Source organism: Aedes albopictus, chromosome 3 (assembly GCF_035046485.1).
Source record: "Aedes albopictus strain Foshan chromosome 3, AalbF5, whole genome shotgun sequence".
In the NCBI taxonomy this organism is placed as follows: domain Eukaryota; kingdom Metazoa; phylum Arthropoda; class Insecta; order Diptera; family Culicidae; genus Aedes; species Aedes albopictus.
Window position 1 is genome coordinate 447835478 of NC_085138.1, and position 25858 is coordinate 447861335.

General features: G+C 38.1%; 1 protein-coding gene and 1 long non-coding RNA gene across 3 annotated transcripts in view; one reads left to right on the forward strand and one right to left on the reverse strand.

Moving 5' to 3' along the window:
• Positions 1-25858, forward strand: part of LOC109425818 (dual specificity protein phosphatase Mpk3) — a 120749-nt gene that overhangs the window by 9402 nt on the left and 85489 nt on the right. The gene's annotated exons all lie outside the window — the stretch shown is intronic.
• Positions 516-19576, reverse strand: LOC134289934 (uncharacterized). The gene is made up of 2 exons (XR_009998762.1): positions 4517-19576; positions 516-2333 (listed from the first exon to the last, which is right to left on the reverse strand). It is a non-coding gene; the product is annotated as an uncharacterized LOC134289934 (long non-coding RNA).

The window sequence follows — 25858 nt, forward strand, 5'->3', positions numbered from 1 at the left end:
AGCCTACTTTTTCAGCTCAATGCACTAGTTTTCTCATGAATATGCCTGAATTAGTTGAATTGCATCGATGTTTTCTATATTAGATAAAAATAATGAGCTTTACACGTCATGTAAACTTCATTTTAGTCGTGTAAACTTCCAGTTACATGTATATGTCATGTAAAAACTCTGAGTCATGCTGAATTACATGACATACAATAGAAGTTTACATGATTTTTCATTAGATTTACATGACATGTCATGTAAACTTCTGTGAAATCCCACGCTCCAATCATGTGCATTATATGTCACAGAAATTTACATTATCTTTTCGATCTATGTTGGTTAAAAATTGGCTCGTATGGTTGATGTCATTAAGTGGTAGTGTTCTGTTTTTATTCCTTCTATCTTAAAAACATGTATCGATGCTTCAAAGAGCTCATCCCAACAAACACTATTGCTGTACAACGGATGAATAAACTGCTCTAACGCATGATTTTAAAATGTTTAGCTGGATAAGCTGTTATTCAGCTATCATTGTTACTTAGGATGTCTGCTTTAATGACTATTCATGGAAATAAGTGCAGTTGAAGTTCTAACACAAGTATAAAACTTTCTGTTTGTTTACGTTTTTGACGACTACCCATGGCCAACCTATAAGTTCTTAACAACGTTCAGCCTGAACCCTAAACCTTAATAGAGCTTGAGTAGCGCAAAAAAATGTATTAAAAACGTAGTACTTGTAAACAAATATAAAACTTTTCAGGAGATGGTTTTAACAATCTCCTGAAGGGTGACCCCTTTCGGGCTTTATAGCGTTTTATCACGGGTTTATTAGAGCTGTGAGGATTAATTTCAATGTTTTTTTGTTGATATCATATACTTGCGTATAATCTGGCAACACTTTCGCATACAGATTTGTATCAATGAGATTTCCATTCCTATACACACTGCCTCCTATGATCGCTCGGTTGTCTGTCAGTTTCATTATAAAACTTGTCCAGCACACTGCGAGTTGAGATTCCACCACCGTGGATAAGTGTTGGTGCACATGGCGCATACCTACACACATGTGCTCGTTCGCTCGTTCGTTGCCAGCACAGGTTGTTCACAGCGAGTGTAGATATCGTGTCGTGGTCATACCGACCAATCTGCCTACATCCCGACACCAAACGCCGTTTCCGAAGCTCTGAATCCAGCAGCAGCAGCAGCAGCTATAAAACGCGCCTGCGCATTGTTTATATATTTACAGTCGATTACTGCGCGCTCGTCTCCACCACCCTTTCCCAGTAGACCGTCCTTTCCGGTCCTGGCTGCCTGTGTGCGCGCGTGTATTTCCAATTCAACTATCGCCCGCCTCCCATCCTGCAGGCCCCACTCGGCTCGGCGGCGTGTCTCGCCCATAATCATGATTTCATTCAGTTTTATCAACCCAACCTACGCGAACCCACAAATGAGAAACACATTTATATAGTAGACGAGCGTAGTTTTTTTTTTCGCTCGCTCGTGCCATTTCTTTCCCACCAACGGTCGTTTGTTCCCTTTCCAAGTTAGCTGATTGCTAATACCTGTCGTTCGAGGGAAATTCTGGGAGAATACTCCCATCGCCTACGCTGTTTTATCTAGAAACAAAATCCAAATGATTACTTTGCACAGACTTTTAGTTTTTAGGAATGCTGGATGGGATTTTCTGAACATGCCTTTATTGTTTTATGTATACCATACATTCATCTTGAACACCAGGAGCATCAACTAGCTTTTACAGAATTCGAAAATATCGATTTTGTATCCAGTTGCAGAACTGTCTACCTGTGGAAGAGAAAATACATAAACAAACGTTCGATAGTTTTTACCAGGTCTTTGAAAATTTCATCCACTGTGCGTTGGGACGCTGCGATGTGGCCTACTGCCAGTCCCCGGTAACCACCCCAAGTGCCAATATAGTAAATTATTGCTCTGGGCCTTGCGATGCAATGTACATACCTCACGATACCTACCTACATACATAACCAAACCATCGAGGAAAACTCCCTCCCGAACGCCCTGCCTGGCACACTACGATGATGCCGCGATGAGGTTTTCATTCAGCTTTTCCCCCCGACTAACGTTGTCGTCGTCGTCGACGTCGCCGTCGCAGGAGGCCACGGGGAGTCGTCATCATCATAGCACGGTGCGGTGGTCGTGGAGTCCCAGTTGGCCTTGATGAAGGTGGTGGTGCGGGATGACAGGTTTCATAACAGTCAGCTCGTGCAGAAGGGAAAAAAAAAGTCGAACATTAGAAGAAACATGGGCTGCTATGACCGCGGTGACCATTTCTTTCCCAGAAGAAGTCAGCGGCACCTACCTATCTCTAGCTAAGGCTGTGACCATAGTGGGTAAGGTGAGATGCGATCGGATGCGATAAGTTATGAGATGAGAAGAGGGATGTTTGATAGGCCATAGTGCATGAGGTTTTCAATGAGGGTGCGCATGTTATTTTCACATCCTTTTTCCCCTATTTCGTGCGCATCAACGACTCGCGTGATTTGATCGATGAAGTCGTTTGTATGTTGAAGCGCTTCTTTGGATGTGGGTAGTAAAATGATCGTTTAATCTATAAGAGCGGAAAGATAAAATGCACCCGCTTTTTGTTTTGTGCGGGCCGTTTTTTTGCTATAACTTAGTCAGTTTTGATCCTGTTGTAATAGCAAAAACCGACCAGTTAAAAAAAAACCTGGTGTAACTGTACAAGATTGAGGTTATTGAATTAATTATTTGAGAAAAGAATGTATAACATGTAATTATATGCGCGTGAGCGATGTCTTTATGTATACACATATTTTTACTTTCTGAACTGGGCTATCTGAGTGTTGATTTCAATTTAAATCAATATGAGACTGTTATACTGATTTTCGGCATTAAAACATTACTAGATTGTGCTGACCTCGGTAAAAAGAAACACAAATTCGGCAAGTATGTATTATTAAGTGTATAGGTTTTTTTATTACAAAATTTTCGGCGATATCTACGAGAAAAGTTGTCTCTAATAAGTACACAATATTCATCATAAGGACTGTATCGTTAATTATGCGTACACCTTTGAGGCCCTGTATTAAAAAGACTAAGTCTTATTTTGACAACTGCTGTGTGTTTATATGTTGCTAGCGTTGTAAACAAAAGATAATCTTATTAAAAGTTAAAGTTTTTCCTCAAGTGGAGCAACGCGAGTGTTTACGGATGAGAAGCGAAAATCGATTGTGACCAGGTACTGCTATTAAAAATGATTATCGCTAAGAAAATTAGCAAAAGTTGGAGGTGTTAGCGTTTTTTTCTGTCCAAACTGTTGCCAAACGATTCGGTACGCATAACACACTGATAGACTCGCCCGAACGCGACAGAAAACCAGGTGCGTCCAAGTCAAATTTGGACAGCAAAATCTTCAAAAGAAAAAAGGAGGTATTCATCGTAGATTGCGCAAAAAAGTGTGGAACGACTAGGGTAAGTGTGCCCATCGTTGTGGTATTAAGGTAAATTCATTTTAAAAACAATGATCGTACCATCTAATGAAGGGTTGCAAAACGTTAGTTGGTAGTTTTCTATTCAAATTTGCTTGGAAAAATATAAAAACTATCGTTTTTCTATGTTTTCGATCATAAATCGCTTACCACAACAATAGGCACACTGTTTCGTGGCAAGATCCACGAAAAATTAAATATAAAATGATACCATCGGCTTTTCTGATGGTCAATAAACAATGTAATTGAATTTAATTTACAAAACAAATAAAGCATTTTCAGATATAGCAATTTTCAGGTGTACTCATAATTAACGATACAGTCCTTATATTAGGTAAACGAGTATCAATCGAAATTGATGTAACACTCTTTTCGTTAAGGGATCTAGTTTTGCCTGACAAAGAAAAAAGCAGAACTTTTCAATCAGAATCCTTTTAGCAATTAAGTTGAATACCATAAAACCTTAAACTTTCTAACTTGCACATGAATAACATGCACTGAACAAACGACCATGTTTGACATTGATCACTTGATTCAAATCCCGAACAGAGAAAATGAAATATTTTCTTATACACATATAATAACAAAATTATGCTGTAAAAAAACTTAAACGATTTGATGGAATACTATTTTATAAGCAATGAAATATGTTATTTTAGATGGTGATCGATAGACAGTATGATAAATTTTTATTACGTCTGGTCCATCAAAATGCATGTCATGCGAAAAAGCATTGAGTTATGTTTAAAAACAACAACATATTAACGCATTTTATATTACCTACTAGCATGCCCAACACATTAAATCCGCATTGCTTTACATACACAACGAGCGCAATCATAAAATCCATACCCGACAAGCATTCTCTTGCGTTCTCTTGCGATCACATGCGTCGAAGCAGCTCTATCGCATCTCCGCACTCATCGCAACTCATCTACTATGTACGGTTCATGCGTTCTGCATATAGTTTCCACAGAGTGTGCTTCGACGCTTATCCGATCTCTTATCTCTTTGCATCGCACCTCAGCCACTATGTGCTCAACGTAAGGTGGATGTTTCAAAGATATGGAACCTGGATGAGGGGCCTCATCCGGTCGGTGGTGGTGGTACACGCCTTTTGTGTCGAGCCCACGCGCACAGCAGCGGAAGCGGGTGCAAGCAAGTGGGTGGCGTAAATACATATTGAATGGCGTTGGACGTTTTGGATTTCAGTTTGTGTTGGATTGGCAATGCGCGTCTAAAATGGGTACGATACAGTTGATCGGAAATTTCTCCAGTGACACGTGGGCACGTGGTTTATCGCTGTCGACATATATTCCTTATAGGAAAATTACGATAGAGAATCTTTATCAACGTTACCTTTCACCTACGCTATTTTGTTCTATTCTTGAGAAATACGGGTAAACTATTCGCAGAATAACTACCATGCGTCTCCATTACATTTCGCTGACCTTTTTGGTGGATTACTTTTCCCAGCTTTTCTAATGATCATAGATGGCAATGTGATTTAGAGAAGGTTGTCCGTTAGTAAGCTTCAAAATATAAACAAAATTTGAGGGGAAAGTGCTGATGTCACACCCTTAGTCACCAATATGTCTTCTAATGAGTTTTCTTTTCGCAAATACTGTTATATTTTTTTTTTCGATCAATGCAATATGTATTCAGACTTAAAAAAATACTGTCTTGAACACGGCAAATAAGTCCCAAAGATTCGTGATTTAAACCACAAAATATGACACAAGAGTACATATTTACCCATTTTTTTCATTTTTATTAGCCATGGTTGAAAATATTTGATTTTTAACTTTAAATCTTTTGTCCCACCCCTAGCTTGCACATACTTTGAGTGACTTTTTCTTACCGTGTATGTCAGATAGGAACATTTTTGAATCCCCAGTGCGAAAAATGTCAAGTTCCATCACGTCAAGGTCGACAGAGTTTGTAATGCACTGCACGCTAAAAACTATGTTCTTCCGCAAAAACATGTACGTTCGTACCTAAATGACTTTTCAAAATTAAAGTAAGTTTCTAAAATACAAAATAGCTTCAAGGCTCTAATGAGAATCGCATATTATCCAGATCAGAAAAAGCACTTTTCTCCAGAAAAAGTGAACAAAACCAGTGTGTCCGATTATCATAATTGACAAAATAAACAATCGGACATTCTTATTTTCTTCGACCTGTGGATCACTTTTAAAAAAGTGCCTTTTTAGCAATGGAACATTTGCCATTCTCAATTGAGCCTTAATTTCTTTCTTCAATAAATTCTTATTCAAAATTGTATGGTATAAACAGTTGGTGAGATATGAGAGACTTTCAATACAATAATAGTATGGTATAGATTTGTGCAGGAAACTTTAATAACAATTGTCAATCTATAGGCAACTGCATTGCTTTGATTTTGTATGGGATTTTGACGTTTCTTGGCCTTGTTGATTAAGGTGTGGACTTTTCGTCTGCTCTCATGGATAGTGTGATTGATTTTGATTAGTGTGCTTCATTCGCGTGGAACAGTCGCTTGCTGGGGTGATCCGCTGGGAATGCTTAATGACATTTCAGTTCTAGAAAGACTTCCAAAGGTATTGTAGTCAAAGCTATGGTAGAATCAAAGCCTGATAAGATTGTGGTTTAGTCCACGGTAGTAGGAATTCTGCAGTGATTCTCACGCAAAACCTCCAGCAGTTTTCCGTGATGCCTCCAGGGAATACTTATTGGTAATCTTTCAGAAATTGTTTGGAGGATTTCTTGTAGGATTTCTTCCGAGATTCCTCCAGGATTTCCTTCCGAAAGTCCTTGTAATTCTTTCCGAGATTCTTGCAGGAGTTCATTCTAAGCATTCATTGGAAGAACAGGATTTCCTTTGGGAATTACTTCAAAGATTTAACTTTGGAAGTTTTTTTTCTGGGATTCCGAGAAGAAATTCCTAGATAGTACTATTGACACGACCAATGAAGAAAACCTAAAAGGAACTCCTTGAGAAATTCCTTACAAACTTATTGGTGATAAGTTAACGAATATGTTGCTCAAGGATTTTCATAACAAACTTCTGGAGTGATTACATAAAATTATCATAAGAAAATTCCTGAAGGAATGCCTTTTTAATCTTCTGGGGGATTTTCATAGGAGTATCTGAGAGAATTCTTGAACGAAACTCCGAAGGAAGTCCAAAACAATCTGCGAACATTGCAGAAGGAACTCCTGGAGAATCTGGCATTCCTCTTGAAGTTTTTTAAGGAATTCCGGAAAAATCTCTGGATGAATCTCAAAACAAAATACTGGAAATTTTTCAGATAGAACTCATGGAGTGATTACGTAAATAGGTTCTGCTGAAACCCCAGAAGAAGTTCCTGGAGGAATCCTGCAAGAGTTTCGTGGAGGAGTCCCGGAAGTTTTGCCTGGATGAATATCAGAAAGAATGCTGGGAGAAATCCAAGAAGGACCTGCTAGAGAAATCATAGAATGAACACACAAAGCAATCCAAGGAGGAGTTCCGAAAAGGAACTCCGGGATAAATTCCATGAAAACTTCCAGGATAAATATCGAAGGGTGCTCCTGAAAGATTATCAATAAGAAACCCTCATTATTGTTTACGATCGAATCCGCTATTGAACGTAAATTGTTTGCATTTCCTTTAACACCAGCGAATCAAATGGAATGAGCCTCTGTTCGAATTTGTCCTGTCCTGCTCACTCCCACAAAAAAAAAAATTGAAAACACCGCGCACAGTAAAAGTCTCATTTGACTTTTACTGTGCGAACTGTTTTCAAATTTTCTGTGGGAGTGAGCAGTATGCCAGATTTGTGCATAGGCTCATACACGGATTCAAACAAACAAATACGTTTGAGAGTGAAAACGTCCAAAAACAAGAATGAGGGTTAGAATCCCTGGAAGATTTCCTGGGTGAATCAAAGATTTATTCTGGAGGGATGTTCTTGAGGAATCTCGCAAGAAATTTCAGAAAGAACTCATGACGGAATCTCAGAGGGAAATCATGAAAGACAACTTAAAAAATATGAATATAATCCATAAGGATGTACTGGATGATTTTAGAAGAAAATCGTGGTACAATTTCGGGCGAACTCCTGAAGGAATCGTAGAATCCCAAAAGGAGCTCCTCTCGCGTATCTGAGAAGTAGTTTCGAGAGGGTTTACATAAGAAACTCTTGGAGGAATCTCAAAAAGATCTCTTGAAGAGGTATCAGGAGGAACTCCTGGAGAAATTCTCAAAAAGGAAAAAGCAAAAAAAAAATTCTTGAGAAATTCCTGAATAAAGTTATTTAAAAATCCCAGGTTTCCACTAGAATCTTCAGCTGAGATTTCATGAAAATTGAATCCTGCGATTCATTTTGAGATTCGCCTAGATATTCCGGAAGTCTTCCTACAATTCAACTAGAAGTTGTTTCAGTGATTTCTCCAGGAATTCCTTCAGAAATTCATCTAGGAGCTAATTTTGTTTACGCGCTTCCTCCAGCAGTTTAGTCTGAGATTTCTCTCGTTTTTTTATCAGGGGTTCGTACATAAAAACCATTCGGGATCCCTCCAAGAAATTCATGCTTGACTTCCCCCTAGAACTGCTTTAGTTTTAGAGGTTCCTCCAAGAGCTAATTCCAGGACTTCTCCATGAGTTTCTTCTGGGATTTCTCAAGGAATTCGTTCTGGGGTTTTCATCCAAGAAATTGTTCCGAGATTATTCTGAAAAAAAAAAGTTTAAACTCCTCAAAAAATATTTCCTGAGATTCCTCCAGGAAAACCTTTTAGGATTCCTCCAGGATTTACTTCTGTAATTTCTGCTGGTTATTCCAGAATCCCTCCAGAAAATCGTTCTGAAATTCCTTTAGAAGTTGCCTATGGAAATCTTTCAGAAGTTTTTCCATAAAATTCTTATCTAATTCCTACAGGGCTTTCTTCAGAAATTCCTCCAACAATTTCTTAAGGAATTTCTCCGGCAGTTCTATAAAAAATCCTTCTGGATTTCCTCCAATAATTCTGTAGTTATAGTCCTCAAAAAGTTCTATAAGGAGATTTATTCCCATAATCTTAGAAAGAAACTTGTAAAGATATTCCAAAGGAAGAAAACTTTGGAAAAACTACTAAAGGAATCCCTGGATGATTTTTAGAAGGAATTCCTGGAGGAATCTCTAAAAAAAAATTATCGACAAATCTTGGAAGAAACTCTAGGAGTCCCTAAAGGAACAACCAGATGGAGCCACTTTCAGAACCACTGAAACAAAACCTTGAGGAATACCAGATAGAACTTCTTAAGGAATCGTGAATTTCTCGTATGTCGCCCAGAGCGTTTCCTGGCTGCAAAAAAAAACATAAGCTGCTCTTAGAAGCATTAGGCCATATGAATAAAACTGAGTGAATAGCTTTACTCAGGTCTCTGAAGATTCACATAGATTTAGTTAAAAGTATTTACTGAAATTTATTCATATGACATGATTTATAATGCGATTTTCTATTTCTCTCAATGTGTCTATCCAAATAATAAAATAATATCATGTTTCATAACACTACATTACAATATTCAACCTGAAAGAGCTAAGCTCGAAATTTGAACAATATGTAGGTATGGGATACCGATAAACAGTGATCATTTGTCCGGAAGTAACATTTTGATGACACATATTAGTCTTGTAGAGATTTTAAGAACTGTCATAAAACTTAATTTCTTTTATTTTAGTTTCATGGTGGTTCTAAGAACCTCTACTAGCCTATTTGACTAAAAAATGTTACTTGGGTTGTTCTCTTCCAAACAGTCTGTACCTAATACCCCGGACAGTAGGGTGGCCCATACTTATATGAAAAACAAAAAAATCGAAAAATGTCAAGTTTTACCTCCTAAATCAGTTGCTTTGGACTCCCATTGAACGCTTACAGCGCCACCTAGCGGCAAAATTCGGAAACTTAAAATTTCTGCATACATTTGGCCAAGTTTTACCATATAAACTTCAAGCGTTTTGAGCGCCCCCTTAGACTCAACCGATTTTGCTCAAATTTTGAACGTAGCTACTGAGAGTCCAAAACAACTGATTTAGGAGGGAAGAGTTGGAATTTTTCGAAATTTTTGTTTTTCATATAAATGTGGGCCACCTTACCCAGACAGACATGTGATACGAGTGTGATTCCTGTACAACGGTACGCAGTGTCAAGAAAATTCTAACAAGACTGCTTGAACTGAGAGAATTTTCAGTATGGCACTCATTTCAAGCGCAATTGTACAGTGATTCTTGTATCACATGTGTGTCATAAGTATAAAGACTAGAGTGGGTCAACGTTGTATGGGAAAATTGGAATTTGATCAAATCAACCCGGAACAAAGTTTTTTTGATACTTTTTATCGTCCCAAGCAACTGTGCAAAATTTGGGCGCGATCGGTTGCGTCCCCACATTCCGCATTGCGTTTGAAATTTGTATGGAATTTTATATGGGAAAACATACTTTTTAGCATTTTCCTTATGATATGCTTAAATTTGGCTGGAACTATTTAACCGATAATGTCAAAGTATAGCCTAGGGGATGCTGATCAACTTTGCGGAAAAGAGTAAGGTGCTAGAGCGACTCTGAAAAAAGTTATTAATGTCCAAAGTTAGATACCTCCGCGCAACTACTAAAAACCATTTTTGCTGCCAACACTGCTGGTGCTTCAAATGATCACTTTATCCTTGCATTTCATTCTGACATTTCTGAACTTGATTTGTTCGACAGAGTTGTTTAAAAACAACAACTCATGGTATCAGTCGTTTTTCTATGCAATTTTATCCCTTATTTGTTTTCTAATCGCTTTAAACATTCTTATAATTTTAGGAAAACTCTGTCCTTTAAGGAATGATCGCGGTTCCGAATTTGTTTTAGGGGAGTAACGGACAAACCTCCCATCCACTACCTGAATCTGGCGAATGAAACTTCATAGTGTTACAAAAAGGGAATAATGTGAGAATTCTTTATTCTGCATTTGTGCAGTTTTGATTATTTAATGAACCCCGAAAAAGGGTACAACTGGAAAACATGTTTGGCCTATCGAATGACCAACACCACCAAGGTACATGGCGGATCTAATTTTCGCTTAATTATATTGCTGGAGAATTCGATATTCCGACATTCTTCAATAATATTCGCAAACTCTATTCTTCCCTGTATTAACTGAGGAAAATAATTGAATTTTTATTTGTTTATTGTTACATTATTAGTCAGTGTCCATTTAATTTCCATTTGTGTGTTTTTCTGTGAACCATTTTTTTACAAGTTTTATTGTTCAAAACTGTTGAAACCATATCATAGGAATAATAATTATGGATTACTGCTGCAGCGGCAGGACTAGCTCTGTGTTCGGGGAGACCTTATACAAATACTCACAATTAGAAATAAACATAATTATTAACCAAATTTCTGCAAATAAAATGCTTGCATAATTTATTCTATCATGAATGAAGTATTATATGTATCTGCGTTGGTAGCCAAATTTCGCATATGAAAACTCTCACAAATTACCGATTTCGAGGACAAGGGAAACCAGGTTTTAGAATACTCGAAAGTATCAAAGCTTTTTTTATTGTTCTTGGTTTGCGAAGTAAAAAAAAATGTGATCACAAGCCAGGCTACAGAAATACTGGAAAACTACTGTCTTCCTTGAGGAATCCTGGGACAACATCGGAAGTTATCCGTGTGATCAAAAGTTCCAGAATCTCTTGCACACTTCTGATCTCAGATATGTCGTAAGCCAGGTTAAAGGGAATGGTTTAAAAAGTGGCCACCGAGTCAGAAAGATGAATATTGGTTGCTCCTCGTACTCCTCTAAAACATTTCCGGAACTATTCCTCAAAAGCTGACCTAAAATAATAAGAATATTATAAAAAATAAAGGTTAACGTAGAAAATCAACTGGAAAACATTAATTTTTGAACTTCCTAAGTGTTGTTTGTTGATGAAATGGGGTTTGGTTTTCATGAAATGACAGAATGGAATGCAAGGATGAGGTGATCATTTGAAGCACCAGCAGTGTTGGCAGCAAAAATGGTTTTTAGTAGGTGCGCGGCGATATCTAACTTTGGGCATTAATAACTTTTTACAGCGTCGCTCTAGCACCTTACTCTCTTCGGCAAAGTTGATCAGCATCCCCTAGGCTATACTTTAACATCATTGGTTACATAGTTTAAAACAAATTTAAGCATATCACTAGGAAAATGCAAAAAAGTATGTTTTCCCATATAACACTCCATACAAATTTCAAACGCAATGCGGAATGTGGGGACGCAACCGATCGCGCCCAAATTTTGCACAGTTGTTTGAAACGATAAAAGGCATCGAAAAAATTTTGTTCCGGAAAAATGACCATGTTGACCCAGTCTAATAAAGACATTCATCTCAAGCTCTACAGAATCTGTCGCGACGAAAAGGGTAACCCTCTTTCCAAACCCTGTCGCATGGCCTGCGTCCAGTTATTCTGATTAAACGATTCATTCATCTCATCCGGCCGGCTCTTACACTATGTATTTGTATGTACTACCGAGCTTCGAATGCTCAAGCTTAAATTCAAATCAACTGGGTTCAAAGGCGGAGCAACCTATAATGCACCGTACTACGCCGCCGCTAACTTGATGACTACGACGACGAAGCTACCACCAACGTCTACTACGATGGAGTTCAATTGACTTTTCTTGGGGACGATGACGGCGACAATAATGATTAGTCGCGCTTCCATTTTTCAATCTTTTTCACGATCGGTGCCCCCCTTTGTACAAATACGGTGGAGAGGGGGTCATTTTCTTCCCCTTCATTCTTTTTTCTACACTTTCTACTTCAGAGAACAGAAGGAGTCAATCATCTGTGGTGGACACACACTACACACTCGTATAGTGGCTCATGAAATGCTGGATATGATGGACCAGGCGTTTATGATTTGCTGCTTAGTTACCTAGTCGTAAACCTGTGCCTACAATTTAGTGAGTGTAACGCGTACGCCCCATGATGCAAGTGTTATTCTCCTGGGCGAATTCGATGTGAAATTACAAATATATCAAATACCGTACCAACTTGCAACAACACCACATAAGTTTCGTCGCCACGAGTAAGCATTGCTTACTACGTGAACGTGATTCCAGCAGCGCAGCGGTGGCGTCGGTCGGTGGTGCTGCAAAATTCCAATCGCAGTAGGCTGCCCGGTCGCGACACACTGCACTGCAGCAACCCACTAAAGTGGTGTGTAGGTGCATCAAACGAGTAGAAATACCTCATCACCACCGCCGTTCAGCTCCACACATTGAGTTAGCTCTAGCACTCTAGCAAAGCAGGCGACGACGATGTGTGGAGGAGGAAAGAGTGAATGCAAATTCAAACTATAAACGCAACCAACTCCAAACCACCCAGCAAAGCGTTGCGTTGCGTTGCCATATTGCCGCCTTCGTCACCCACCCGGTGACGAACGCAGGGCGATGTAAAATATGTATGGGGAGACTGGTGGGTTCGGGTGTGAGCGAGCACGACACGAAGGACGATATCCGCTCATTCATTCGCCGCCACTGCTCTTCACAACTCATTCATTTAGTTGGTGCGATTTTTTTTTTGCTCTGCCCCGCGCCGCGTGCTGCTTTGTTGCATGTTCGCTCGTATACTCGCTCGCTGGTGTTTTGTCGTTGCTCGTTTTACCCACCCGCGCGATCGGTCGCCACCAGTCAGCAGCCCCCGGGTTACCTCAACGAGTCAAGCTCATTCATAAACAGTTCATAAACTCAAGTAGGAGAGCCGAGACCTGGTACAAGCAAATCTGTATAAGTCGATATTCGCCAGCAACTGTGTAGACAGAAATTGAGATCGTAGCAAACTAGTTAGATCTATTACGGTGTGTTACTACGGCGATTCTTTCAAGGGATATTTGTTTTTTTTTTATCTGTATTAACGAGATTTTTAGCCCTAGGCTAGTTCATCGCGGGATCCACGCTTTACTTCCCTTCCGAAGGAAGAACTCACATTTTGCGAGTTTGTCGGGAGTGGGATTCGATTCTAGGTCCTCGGCGTGATAGTCATGTGCTCTAACCACCACACCAGGTCCGCTCCCATAGAGATATTTGTTGTATTTATACAGTAGTAGTGTAAGACATTCATGTTCCGATCAGATTTTACCTTTCTCTTACATCATAGCGTTCTGGAAGGCTATGATCACTCAAAATACGATTATTCGATAGAAGGTTCGGAGAGTCGAGTCACATATACTAATCAACTCAGTTCGACAAATTGAGACGATGTGTGTATTTGTGTATATACATATGTCTGTGTACAAAACACACTTTCAAGGTTCTTCCCATTCGCCGATTTTTCGGATTTTAGCACGAATAGAACCGTTATTTAATCACATTGTTTGCTAATGAGAATTTTCCGGATCGGTCGAGGTGTTCCGTTTGTGTTCCGTAGTAATGGCTATTTTAATGATCCGGACAAACACCGGGGCGAATGGTTATTTATTAAACTGAACCAAATCTCATCAGGCGACCAATCAAATTGCGTCGGTTTATCAATGGAGACCACGAAATACACGATGTCCACACAAAATTGAAGATGGCTACCTAAAACCAAGATGGCGGCCCACAATTCGAGACTGCGGCTGTTTTGGGCTCACATTGACGAATAAAAAAATAGGCTCTTAGGTATTTGGGTCCGGAGTCCAAAAATGTTTACCAGAATATATGAGGCTCATAGTTTTAACCTATAAAACAATGACTTATAGATATATGATATATAAGGGCCCATATAGCCGAGGCGGTAAACGCACGGGTATTCAGCATGACCATGCTGAGGGTGACGGGTTCGATTCCCGGTCGGTCCAGGATCTTTTCGTAAAGGAAATTTCCTTGACTTCCTTGGGCATAGAGTATCTTCGTGCCTGCCACACGATATACACATGCAAAATGGTCATTGGCAGAGGAAGCTCTCAGTTAATAACTGTGGAAGTGCTCATAGAACACTAAGCTGAGAAGCAGGCTTTGTCCCAGTGAGGACGTTACGCCAAGAAGAAGAAGAAGAAAATAGATATATGGAAGAAGCCCGCAGTCTGAGACCAGACAAACAGACGTAACACTCTGATTATTCCCATCGTGTACACCGATTTAATGGTCTATTCAAAAATTTAATAGCTGACCAACTGGCCATCCGTGGCGCTCGCATCGTTTTTGAACGAGTTTGACGTTTGCCCACTGCCGCCACCTAGTTGATGGTTGGCCAAACTCAGTCCCTTTAGCATTGGGCGAAAAAGCTTTCGTGACTATGATTCGAATCGAAAAATGTTCCAAGTGTTACGTATGCTTGTCTGTAGCTAGATTGCTAGCCTATGGAACCATGCAATATGGGTGTATTTGGTATGGGGAAGATGTCCGAGGTTTAAAAAATGTTAACGCAATTTTCAACATCAAAAATAGCCTTTTATCCAAACTAGCGGCCAAAAATTCAAGATGGCTGATGTTTTAAGGAATTTTAGGCTCTAAAACCATGCAATATTTGTATATTTTGGATGAGGAAGATTTTCAAATCTCAGGTTCAAAAACGACGATCAGAATATTCAGTAGTAGACTAAAAATTGAAAATGGCGGTTGTTGTATGAAGTTTCAAACTTTAAATATGTGTATATTTGGTACCGTAAACCGGGGTCAAATTGATCAGCGGGGTGAAATTGATCACTTGGGTACTAAATTATAATTCCATACTAGGAACTCTTACGCGTCGTAATGATCTTTAACTTTTTACGTCATCTGATTCGTAGGGTAATTCATGTATTTTGGACAGGCTGAGGACAACGTTGAAAAAATCGTCCCCTAGATTTCTTAGAAAGCAATTAATTATTTTGCAAAGTTACCAATACGCTTATAATATGATTGTGCTTTTCGTTCCTGGTGACAAAAACCTTAACGAAAGCATTTTAAGCTGAGAAAATCGCAATTTCCGATCGCCTGTTAGAATTGCATTTTGGACACCCTCAGGTATATACAGGGTGTTAGGTTCCTGAGTGCAAACTTTTTAAAGGGTGATAGAGGACCATAAATGGTGAAAAAAATTGTTCTACGCATATGGTCAAATCTCAACCGTTACGTAGTTATTGAACTTCCCATGTTTTTGACTCTTATTACCTTAACTGGCAATAACTTGAAAATGGTCAAACTTTTCGAAGTTGTTTTACCCTTATTTAAAAGATTATTGAATTTTCTATCAAATGGCATCTTTGAATCGATTGGTTTAGTAAAATAACTAAGTTTTCTAGAGCAAAATAGCTAAAAATAGTGTATTTTTATTGGTTTTTGTCAATTATCTTTGAAACATGTGTAATAAATTAAAATTCTTTCTTCGGCAAAGCTCTGGCCCCTGTTCCACTCTACAATTCGTTCTTTGACACTAAACTTCTAGCTCTTATCTTTTTCTTGCTATTTTGATTTAAATGTGCGACACAATGCGCAAAAAAGTGCTTTCCATGACAGTTGCAAATTTATGATCTGAAATGCGATGTTTAATTCGAAATTTCAACAAAACGATGAGAGATAGAAGTTTGATGTCAAAGAACGAATTGTAGAGTAGAACAGGGGCCACAACTTTGCCTAAGAAAGAATTTTAAATTACTATGCATTTTTCAAAGATAATTGACAACAACCAATAAAAATACACTATTTTTAGCTATTTTGCTCTAGAAAATTTATTGATTTAACTAAACCAATCGATTCAAAGATCCCATTTGATATAAAATTCAATAATCTTTCGAATAAGGGTCAAAAAACTTCGATAAGTTTGACCATTTTCAAGTTATAGCCAGTTAAGGCAATGAGAGTCAAAACCATGGAAAGTTCAATAACTACGCAACGGTTGAGATTTGACCATATGCGTAGAACAATTTTTTTCACCATTTATGGTCCTCTATCACCCTTTAAAAAGTTTGCACTCAGGAACCTAACACCCTGTAGACAGGGCAATTATCTCAATGTTTAGCCATGAATACTGCTAAATCATGGAAGTAGCATAAATTAACAAATATTTTCTTACAAATAATCAAATTTCTCCGCTTAACAGGCATCTATTTTGATAACTATTACAGTTTTTGTTAAAATCGAGGAAATATCGCCAGACCCACAGAATACGCCTCCAAGTATGCAATCGTACAGCATCCCCATGTAGTTCGTCAGATGACCAAAATATATTTACAGTAGAAAACTTGTAATGTATTTTGGACACCACCTATATTAAGCGTTCTAGATGAATGTTAAGAGATTGGCTGCCTAATGCTTCTTTATTGAACATGTTTCAATGCAATAAGGCTTTTAAATTTCTTACAATTAAAATTTCAACGATTTTGAGGTGAATATTGTATGTGACTGTGAAGTGTATGTCGTCTTGCATACCTGTGCATTTGAGGGGTTTTAGTGAAATAATTTACATTTTCGATAATTTTGAAGTAAATTCTTAATTGTTAAGCGTATTTTCAACGTAAGTCATCAGAATAGGGTCTATTTGATCCAATAATCGATATTGAGAAGTATCTACTTTTATTAGCTCTCCGGAACAAGGCATACATCGCCGTGCATGTCCAAATTATATACATGTCCAAATTATATTTTTTACCCTAGATGTCTAGAGATGAGTGTAGACTTTTAATTTTTTAGAAAAAGTTAGTTTTGCCTTATTTTTTCAAGGAATTTGCAATGTATTTCTCATTTAGCTGAAATCCTTGCTACTAAACAATCAATTGCTAGTAGGACTTCCCGTGAATTCTCTGTTTTAACATTTTTGTGGAGCCTTGGTTGGGATGTTATGCAGCTAATCAGAACATGAAATTGTTATAAAAAGTTCATTTTATGAAGAAATAGTCATTTATTGTAATAGAAATCACTTATTTCCAATTAAATTGCCTACCTTTAGGCGTTTAAGGGGAAATTTCGAAATTTAATTTTGCATTTAAAGTATTAAATTCACTAGTTGTAAGATTTTAGACGCGTTATTCGGTTTTAGAAGAGCAAATTAAGCGGTGAAGGAAATTTTCCTTTCCAGCCGATGCTTAATTGTATACTGATCAATTTCGCCCCAAAGTTGCATTTCCAATATTTTGATATTTGAAGTTATTTAACTTAAACTTTAAATTTGTTGAACAAAATTCTGTCACATGGTTCCATGGAGATCCACTGGGTACTGGTTTTACAGAAATTATTTTGGCAATATTTGAACAGGCACTGATGTTATCCGTAAAAGTTGTTTTTAAGTGATCAATTTGACCCCGGATTACAGTATGTGAAAGACTGGAAAATCCTAGATGACGACCTTGATTCCAAAATGGTGGCCTAAAACTCTAGATACAGTCGACTCTCCATATGTCGATGTTCTTCATCTCGATATCTCTCCCAATCTCGATGGTTTACTCGGTCCCTTTAATCTGCACATATTTTACCGTTCCACATGTCGATATCTCCTTATCTCGATATCTCTCTATCTCTATTTGATCTCAGGTTGCTAGATCCCGTTTCTTAGGTGCAAAACATTCTGGGAAGGCGAAGTGGCATCTGTTTGTTGTCGGTTTTTTTTTCCTATATACGGACGATTTTTCAATCTAGTGTGCATTACTAATTGGTTCTTGAGCTCAATCTCTCCTTATTTCGATGGTCTCTTCAATATCGAGATGTGGAGAGTCAACTGTAGCGGCAATTTTGCAGGTTTTGGCTCTAAAACCATGCAATATGGGTAGTTTTGGCATGGGGAAGACGTACAGAGTCCAAAAATGACGACTAAAATATGAAATATGGTGGCCCAAAATTCAATGTTGTAGATGTTTATGGGATTTCAGGTTCGTAAACCAGGCTCTATGGGTAATATTAGGTAAAAGGAAGAACTCCGGAGACCAAAAGAAGGTGACTTTATTATAAAGTTTTATGCTCTTTATTGTTTGTTTTCATTTATGCTAATTCTTCACTCTTTTATGCTATTGAATCATGTACATATATACGTACCCGAGTAACAATGGAGCCTAAAAAGCTAGCTATACTTTATACGTACCGTCGTATACACTTTTTCATGATTTTTCAACTTTATGACATTATAACTCCCAGATTAGTGGATGAATTTCCACAATTTTTACACACAATAATCGTTAGTATGTATGTATGTAGGATGTATACAAAATTTGAGCTAAATCCATCAATAAACAAAAAAGTTGTTCATACACCAATCGGACACATCTCATATAGAAGTGGATTGGGGCTACTTTGGGCATTTTGAACTATAGCAAAACTGCATTTAAAATTTTAAAACTGCATTTTTTTAGAAAACTACATTGTACTAATACTGTTGCATACTATATCTTACATGATTTCAATAAATGTATGCATTTTTGGATGGTTCTGTGCTATCTTTGGTATTATGAGCAGCGTGATATTGTAAAAAAGACAGTCTTAAAAAAGGGACCATCAATCTTTTATTTAGGTGAAAAGGTCATTTATAATGCATAACGATTCAAATATTTGATTGTATATGCTACGTTGATAGATTTTGAATGAATAAATTAACCCTTCGAAATTTATGAACTGTAGCAACAATGCATACAGAGCAAATGTTGTGATAGATTTATTTTTTTAGTTTATTCGATGTTTTTTCGCGTCCTGACAAGCAATAAAGGGTTTGTTTGAAGAACAATTTCTACCAAATGAAGGGGAAAATATTGCTACATAATATGTAGTCCCAAAGAAATCAAACAGATTTGACCCATATTTTGAATTCAAAAAATCCAAATTCAAAAGTGTCCGAGGTAGCCCCGCATTTCAAAAGTAACCCCGCACGACGGTGCACATAAAGTTTATTTAAAGTATAAATGGGCGATTACAGAATTAAATATGGATTTTACGGGTATAGTATCTGTTCAGTCGCAAAATCGTTCTTTTCCATTTCAAATCAACTTCAACTGTTCAAGGTAAGTATCGTGTCCAGACGGACACCGTGGCAATCCGGGTCAACTGATTCTGTCGGCCGAAACTCTATTTCGAGGAAGGATGCAAATGATGCAACCTACTCGTGCAAAATACTGTACAAGACTGACGTTTCATTTCATCATGATCATGGAGCTTGCTGACGTTTATTCACCTCTCTCTTTCAAGCATGCAGGCGGGATAGGATTTGTTTTCATCGGGAAACTTTTCCTGATGACAACAAATCCTATTCCGCCTGCATGTTTGAAAGAGAAAGGTGAATAAACGTCAGCAAGCTCTATTTGCTTTGTTTACCGGTAGCGCATCACCGCTGCCAATGCCATATGCCCTGTTTCTCGCTTTCTCTGTATCCCTCTCAATCCCTACAGTAAGTAATGGTTGCTCTATAAATACCGTATATCTGCACGCAATACGGCTGCCGCTCCGTTGTTACTTGGGTATATGTATTTAGCATAGGGAAGATGTTTAGATACTAAAAATGGAGACTAGAATATCCTAAATGATGACCTTGAATCCAAAAAAAAAAAACCCAATACCCAAGATGGTGGCTGTTTTATGGGCATGTTCGAAGATAACTAAAATATCACAAGATGGCGTTACAAAATCAAAGTTTGCGACTTTAAAAATAAATTGCAGCTGTTTTATGAAGTTCAGACTCTTAAACTACGCAATATTCAGTATTAACACATGAGAATAAGAAAGTCTTAAATGACGTTACAAAATGCTTCTGCTCTATAATGTTTTAGGCTCTAAACCCATACAATATTTATATAATGGGTGGGGAGATGTTACCGAGATATTGAAATAACGTTCTAAATATTCAAGATGAAGAGCTTTGTATAAGTGAATTTTCAATCGTGGTCTTATCAAACAAAACAGATGCTCAGTAACGATTTGATTTTTTTATCATGTAATCAAGTCCGCTATTCTTCAACAAGTTATAAGAGTTTCGTTGATATGATTTTTCTAAGGCACGAGGTAGACACCATAACCGCTAGGTAAATTAATGTAGGTTTTTCTTTTTTTTTTCATAACGGTCCTTTTCGGTTTTGATAGAATATGCTAGATAATTTAACACAATAAATGAAGGAACGTGGCTTAACTTTACTTTCAAAAATGTTTGAAGAATGTCTTGCGCAAAGGTTATCGGCTTATTGTGGATTACCTGTAACAAATCAAAAACAAACTTTACCACGCAGTGGGACGATGACGATAACTTTACTCTGCGACGGTAAATGACACAACATAATGTGTCAGATGAGAACAGATTAATCAAAATCGGCGGATACGAGTGTGTATGTCCGCCGATGATTACTAACTTCTTCTGTTCTGACTGAACCGGAGAGTGTAGATTGTGGAAAAAAAAACATAAAGGGTCAACAACAAGGAAATGGCCCCTCCCCACCTTATTTGTACAAGAGGAGCTAGAGGTGAAAAGGATTGAAATGTGGAAGCGCAACTAACAAATTGTCGCTGTCATCACTATGGTCCACTGCACGAATTTATTCTGGCCTGCTTCCTCTCACAGAAAATTTGACGTTTGAGCGGTGCCGACACCTCTCAAACGTCAAATTTCGTGTGAGAGTAAGCAGGTCAGAATAAATTCGTGCAGTAATCCATACGTTCACAAGAAAACTCAATTGGATTCCATCGTAGTAGACGTTGGCGGTAGCATCATAATATTTGCCATGAAGGATTTCTCTAAGATCGAATTGTTGGCTAGTTTGGTATACGATCAATTTAACACCCATCACATCACAGCAAGCGAATCGAAACAACTTCTTTCGATCTTCACATTTGCCACCGCTGCCTACTAGATAACCCTGTGTATCTATTGCTGCACGTTCCAAAATGGCAAACCTTCTAAACACTAAATATTGCGAACATCCGTCACCGCGGTGGTGATCTAGTGCTTCCCACGACTTCCTTGGCAAAGACCAACCAACCAGCAGTATGGTGGCAGCCAGTGCAGCTAAGTATCCATAAGAAGGCGACCATGTGACCGATCGTTCGTGTTCGTCTGGCCGCGGTCATTGAAAAAAGATCACCTACGCGGCGACAACTTTTCTGGGCTGCTGCTGGCTGCTGGTGGTGTTTTGTTATTATCCTCTAAGTCTGACTACCCCTCGTGAGCGTGTAGGCACTCCAACTTGAAAAGCCCACGATCCGCACCGCTATAAGCGATGGTGCGATGTGGTCCACTCTGTGAAAGCAATAACAACGCAACAACGGCGGGGTAAGGTAAATTAGCACAAACCGTCCCAAGTTGGTTGCACCACCATTTCCTTTCCAATTTTACTAATCATAAAATGACAACGCACTTCGTCCGTCGTCCGTCGGTTGCCCCGTAATAGGCCAGTCCATCCGGTCGAGCGCGATCAAAAGAAATGGGTGGTGAAGCAACGTAACAACAACAAACGGTAGGTAGCTGATAAGGTTCTCCTATCAAACGAACGAACGACCATTCAGCTCAGCTATCAACCCCTTGTGGCGACGATGCGATGGTGCTCGCGTATTCAAAGATTAGATAGGAAGCAACTTCCGGCCAACGTGCATACGATCCGATTGTGCACTCACTGCACTGATTGGTGATCGGGTTATTAACGGGCTCTGATGATTAGGGTGGTTCAAAATGTCTACACCAATAGGCTCCTAAAGGCCTATCTCAATTTCTACATAATTCGATGAAGCATTGATTAAAACGAGATGTTTACTCATTTTTTTAAGAAGTCTTATTAGGTAAAGCCCATAAAATAAATTTTCTAAAATTTTAATAATTTTTGCAACACTCTTTGTTTAGCATTCAATTTTGGGCAAATTTTGTTTACCGTGTATGTCAAACAGGAACATTTGTTGTCAAAGGTGAACCAATGTGATGTCTTTTGCAACCCGTCGTTTCACTTTCGTTACGTCAAGGTTGACCTCGAATGTCAAACAAGACCTGCTCATAATTATTTTATTTTCGAGTTTATTAACTATTCTGTCATTGTTTAAATTCGGAAAAAATACCATTGAGATCAGAAAAGCATGCTCCTTCGTGTTATGCAGTAAAACCGGGAAAATATTTTTCATTTTAGGACCCTATTGATCGCTTCTTAGTTAGATTTAAGCACCCACCATCAGTAAGTACTTGAGTCCATTAGATATAAACTGAGACCAGGTCTGGATTTGGAAATGGACTAGGTCTCTTTAACGAAAATAACGAATTAAGAATTGCCGATTTTTAGAAAAAAAAAACCACTCTGCGGTATCCGCAAAGTTCTACCGCGGCTGTCAAAGTCCTATCGCAGTCAAGAAAATCATATCTTATCATTGAAACTGATGCTCAAATCAAAGTATGCTTGGAATGTGAATTGCCCTAAAAAGTAACACCAAACAACGATCATCGGCGTCGTATGCAAAGCATTCTTGGGTCGCTCGATGATTGAAACCAGTAATCTGACAGCTACGGTAACTTTAATGGTAGCACAAGTCCTTCTCTCGGCGTACTAGGCGCTAGTGAAGGTCTTTGAAGATCCGCGTAGGTCTGAGACATTGTACGAAAGAATGTAGAGGTCTAGCTTACACATACATATGTACACATTCTTCTCCTGGAAGAATCCTGGAAAATGATGAAGTCGACTACTTTTGCATTTTCTTGTCATTATCAATATGCATCGTACAGGCCTTCTGTATGTTGCTCGAAAGAATGTGGAGACTTGTAAAAATTCGCAAAGGTTATTTCAAATCCTTCAAAGCCTATGATGGGTTACAAATGTCCATGCGGTCTATTGACCTTCTTTGTGCATTAGGATCATGTTTGGTCCAAAACTTACACTACGCCAGCAAGCTGTTCCCAACGTCATGCAGTAATAAGGTTGAGGTCTGGGAAGATCTACAAAGGTTCGCCAAGCTTCAAATATATCTACCAAGTTCTGTGAATGATTGTAAAAGTAGGGTAAAAGTCTGCAAGGGTTTCCAAAGAATTGCGGGGATCTGTTAAGATTTTGAATCACATATCCATGAAGATCGCTAAAGATGCGCGATGTTTGTTAAATGTATACCAAGACTGGCGAACCTGGACTACGCTTGAATTGATTTGATAGCGACCATGCAAAATAAAAGGCTACTGCTGTTCGATTACTTGTGCTCAGATTGATTGGTTTTTTCCTGCCCTGATCAGTGTTTGAAAATAATTTGCACATATACGAAAATTATCTAATTTGTAGATTAGTGCCAAAATATGTACATCAACAGTGCCAACATAAGGTCAAGCAAAAAAGTAACATTTACGGTTCACGCAAGTAGTTGATTTTTTCATGTTTCTATTACAAATATGTTAGATTTTCATTTTTAAGTTTCTTTTGAGGTTCAAGTATGTATCAGAGGCATATCAAGGCTTTTTGGAGAATTTCAGGGCAATTCGCAGGGGATTTTCGTTGGATCGAAGAGACGCGAGCACCTGAGAAACCTACTGCCGTTCTACGCATAATTGTTTCATGTAGATAACAATATCTAACCAACAAATATGTTCAGTCATGATTGTTTCTAGTAATGTTTAAATTGATTTCAGTCAACCAGAGTATTCTGGTTGAGAAGCTACTCATTGTCATTTGAATTAATTGTTACTCAAACGATTAGCTAGGCACGAAACACCAAACACCCTGACAAATCTCGCAAAACTGAACAAGGTTGTCGGGTCAAATTTTTCGAATGCTGGGCCATTGTGAGACCCACATCGGATAACTGTTGGCCAAAACAAAAACAGGCCAATGATAGATTTAAGTCGGGTAATATGCCATCAATGACAAACAAAGCTTTAAAACTGTGACGCCACAATATATATTACTGAATGATATGAGCCGATTATCAATCTTCGAAGAGCTTTGACTGATGTGGGGGTTGGTGTCAATTGATATGCCGATGGTAAATGAAAAAGTGAGTGGTTACCTAGGCATCTCAATTTCGGCTTGAAATGTCGGTTGATATTGAGACTTTGCAACACTACCTGGAACACTCTTATAACCTCTTGAAAACACCTGGAATCCACACGAACACCCTAGAGCGCTCCTGAAACCTCATGACCCTCATCACCCTGTAATACCCCTGAAACCCCTGTAACACCCCTAAACCCTCCGCAATCTGCTAATACACTCCTGAAATTCTTTGAAAACCCTAAGAACGCTGATGAAATTCTTTGAAATATCCCTGGAATGCCCATTAAGCTTCCTGAAACTCACTGGAACACACTTAGATCGCCCCAGAAACGCCCTAGTAGAAGTTGAAAAAAAATCTGTTAAGATTACAATTAAGATTAATACTTTTTTTAATTTCTTTTTATTTGTGAATTTTAACTTAAGCTAATTCTTCACATCTTAAGATTAATACCAGTGTTCAACAATTGAATCATGGATGCACAATAAGAGTGAGATAAAAAAAATCATTTATTTAATAAAGTATCGATGAGAAGGTAATTTTTAATAGTGCAAAAACGTCCTTCCATTTCTTGAAACTATGGTGTGACTTGGATATTATTGTTGGTTTGCCAGCAAATCTTATCTCGGAACAATAATTTCTTAAATATAGCAACACAAAGTTTTCAAACATTTTTTTTTGAAATATTTATAATTTTGTAAATGAAATAAACGAATGCACCTCACTGGCGAAGTTCACTCCCTCCGAGATTTTTTACACTACTGCGGGGTACGCTTGCACCAGGTACCACCCAGCTATAAATTAAAATATTTTATTTTGCTTTGCTTTCTCAATAAATAAGTCGAAATATCAGTCAGTACATAAACTATTTACAAATACTTTACTTAAAATGCAACATTATGTCAGAAAACGATCAAAAAAAATTTTAAAATGGATTTTATAGTGTCAAAATTCTCGGGGCAAGTGAACTCAAAATTCATCGCTGCATTCGTTTATATCATGACACTCATGCGTACGCTTCTATCAGCCGCTTAAATTGAACGAAATTTACTTAGGTTTGATTTACAAAATGTTTTTCGGAAACTGTTCTACATTTGGGTAGTGTTCAATAATTGGCGTTTAACCCTATTTGAATTCTTAATAATATCCATATTAAGAAAAAAAAACTCTAATAGTCTATTTTCCGCTAAAACTCGAAAACTTTTATTTTTATGGAAGTTCTAAAATTTAGGCAACTGTTTACTACCAAGGTAACCAATAAGCAGTTAAAATGGCATTTATTTAGCACTATATACGCTTTTACAGCAGGTCATTAAATGCTGTTCTGTCGTATATACGCCATAAGTGCTACTTAAATGCAGGGTTTGGCCCGATATACGGCTGAATAAATGCTTGTATCTCCTATCCCCCAAATTATCAAAAAAACAAAAATATTTCCCCTGCTCATTTCCCCCAATTCAGTATTTCCCTTGCTCTTTTCATTTTTTCTCTCTCTCCTAGTTCAACTTTTGAAGCTTGTGCACATTCTGGATAT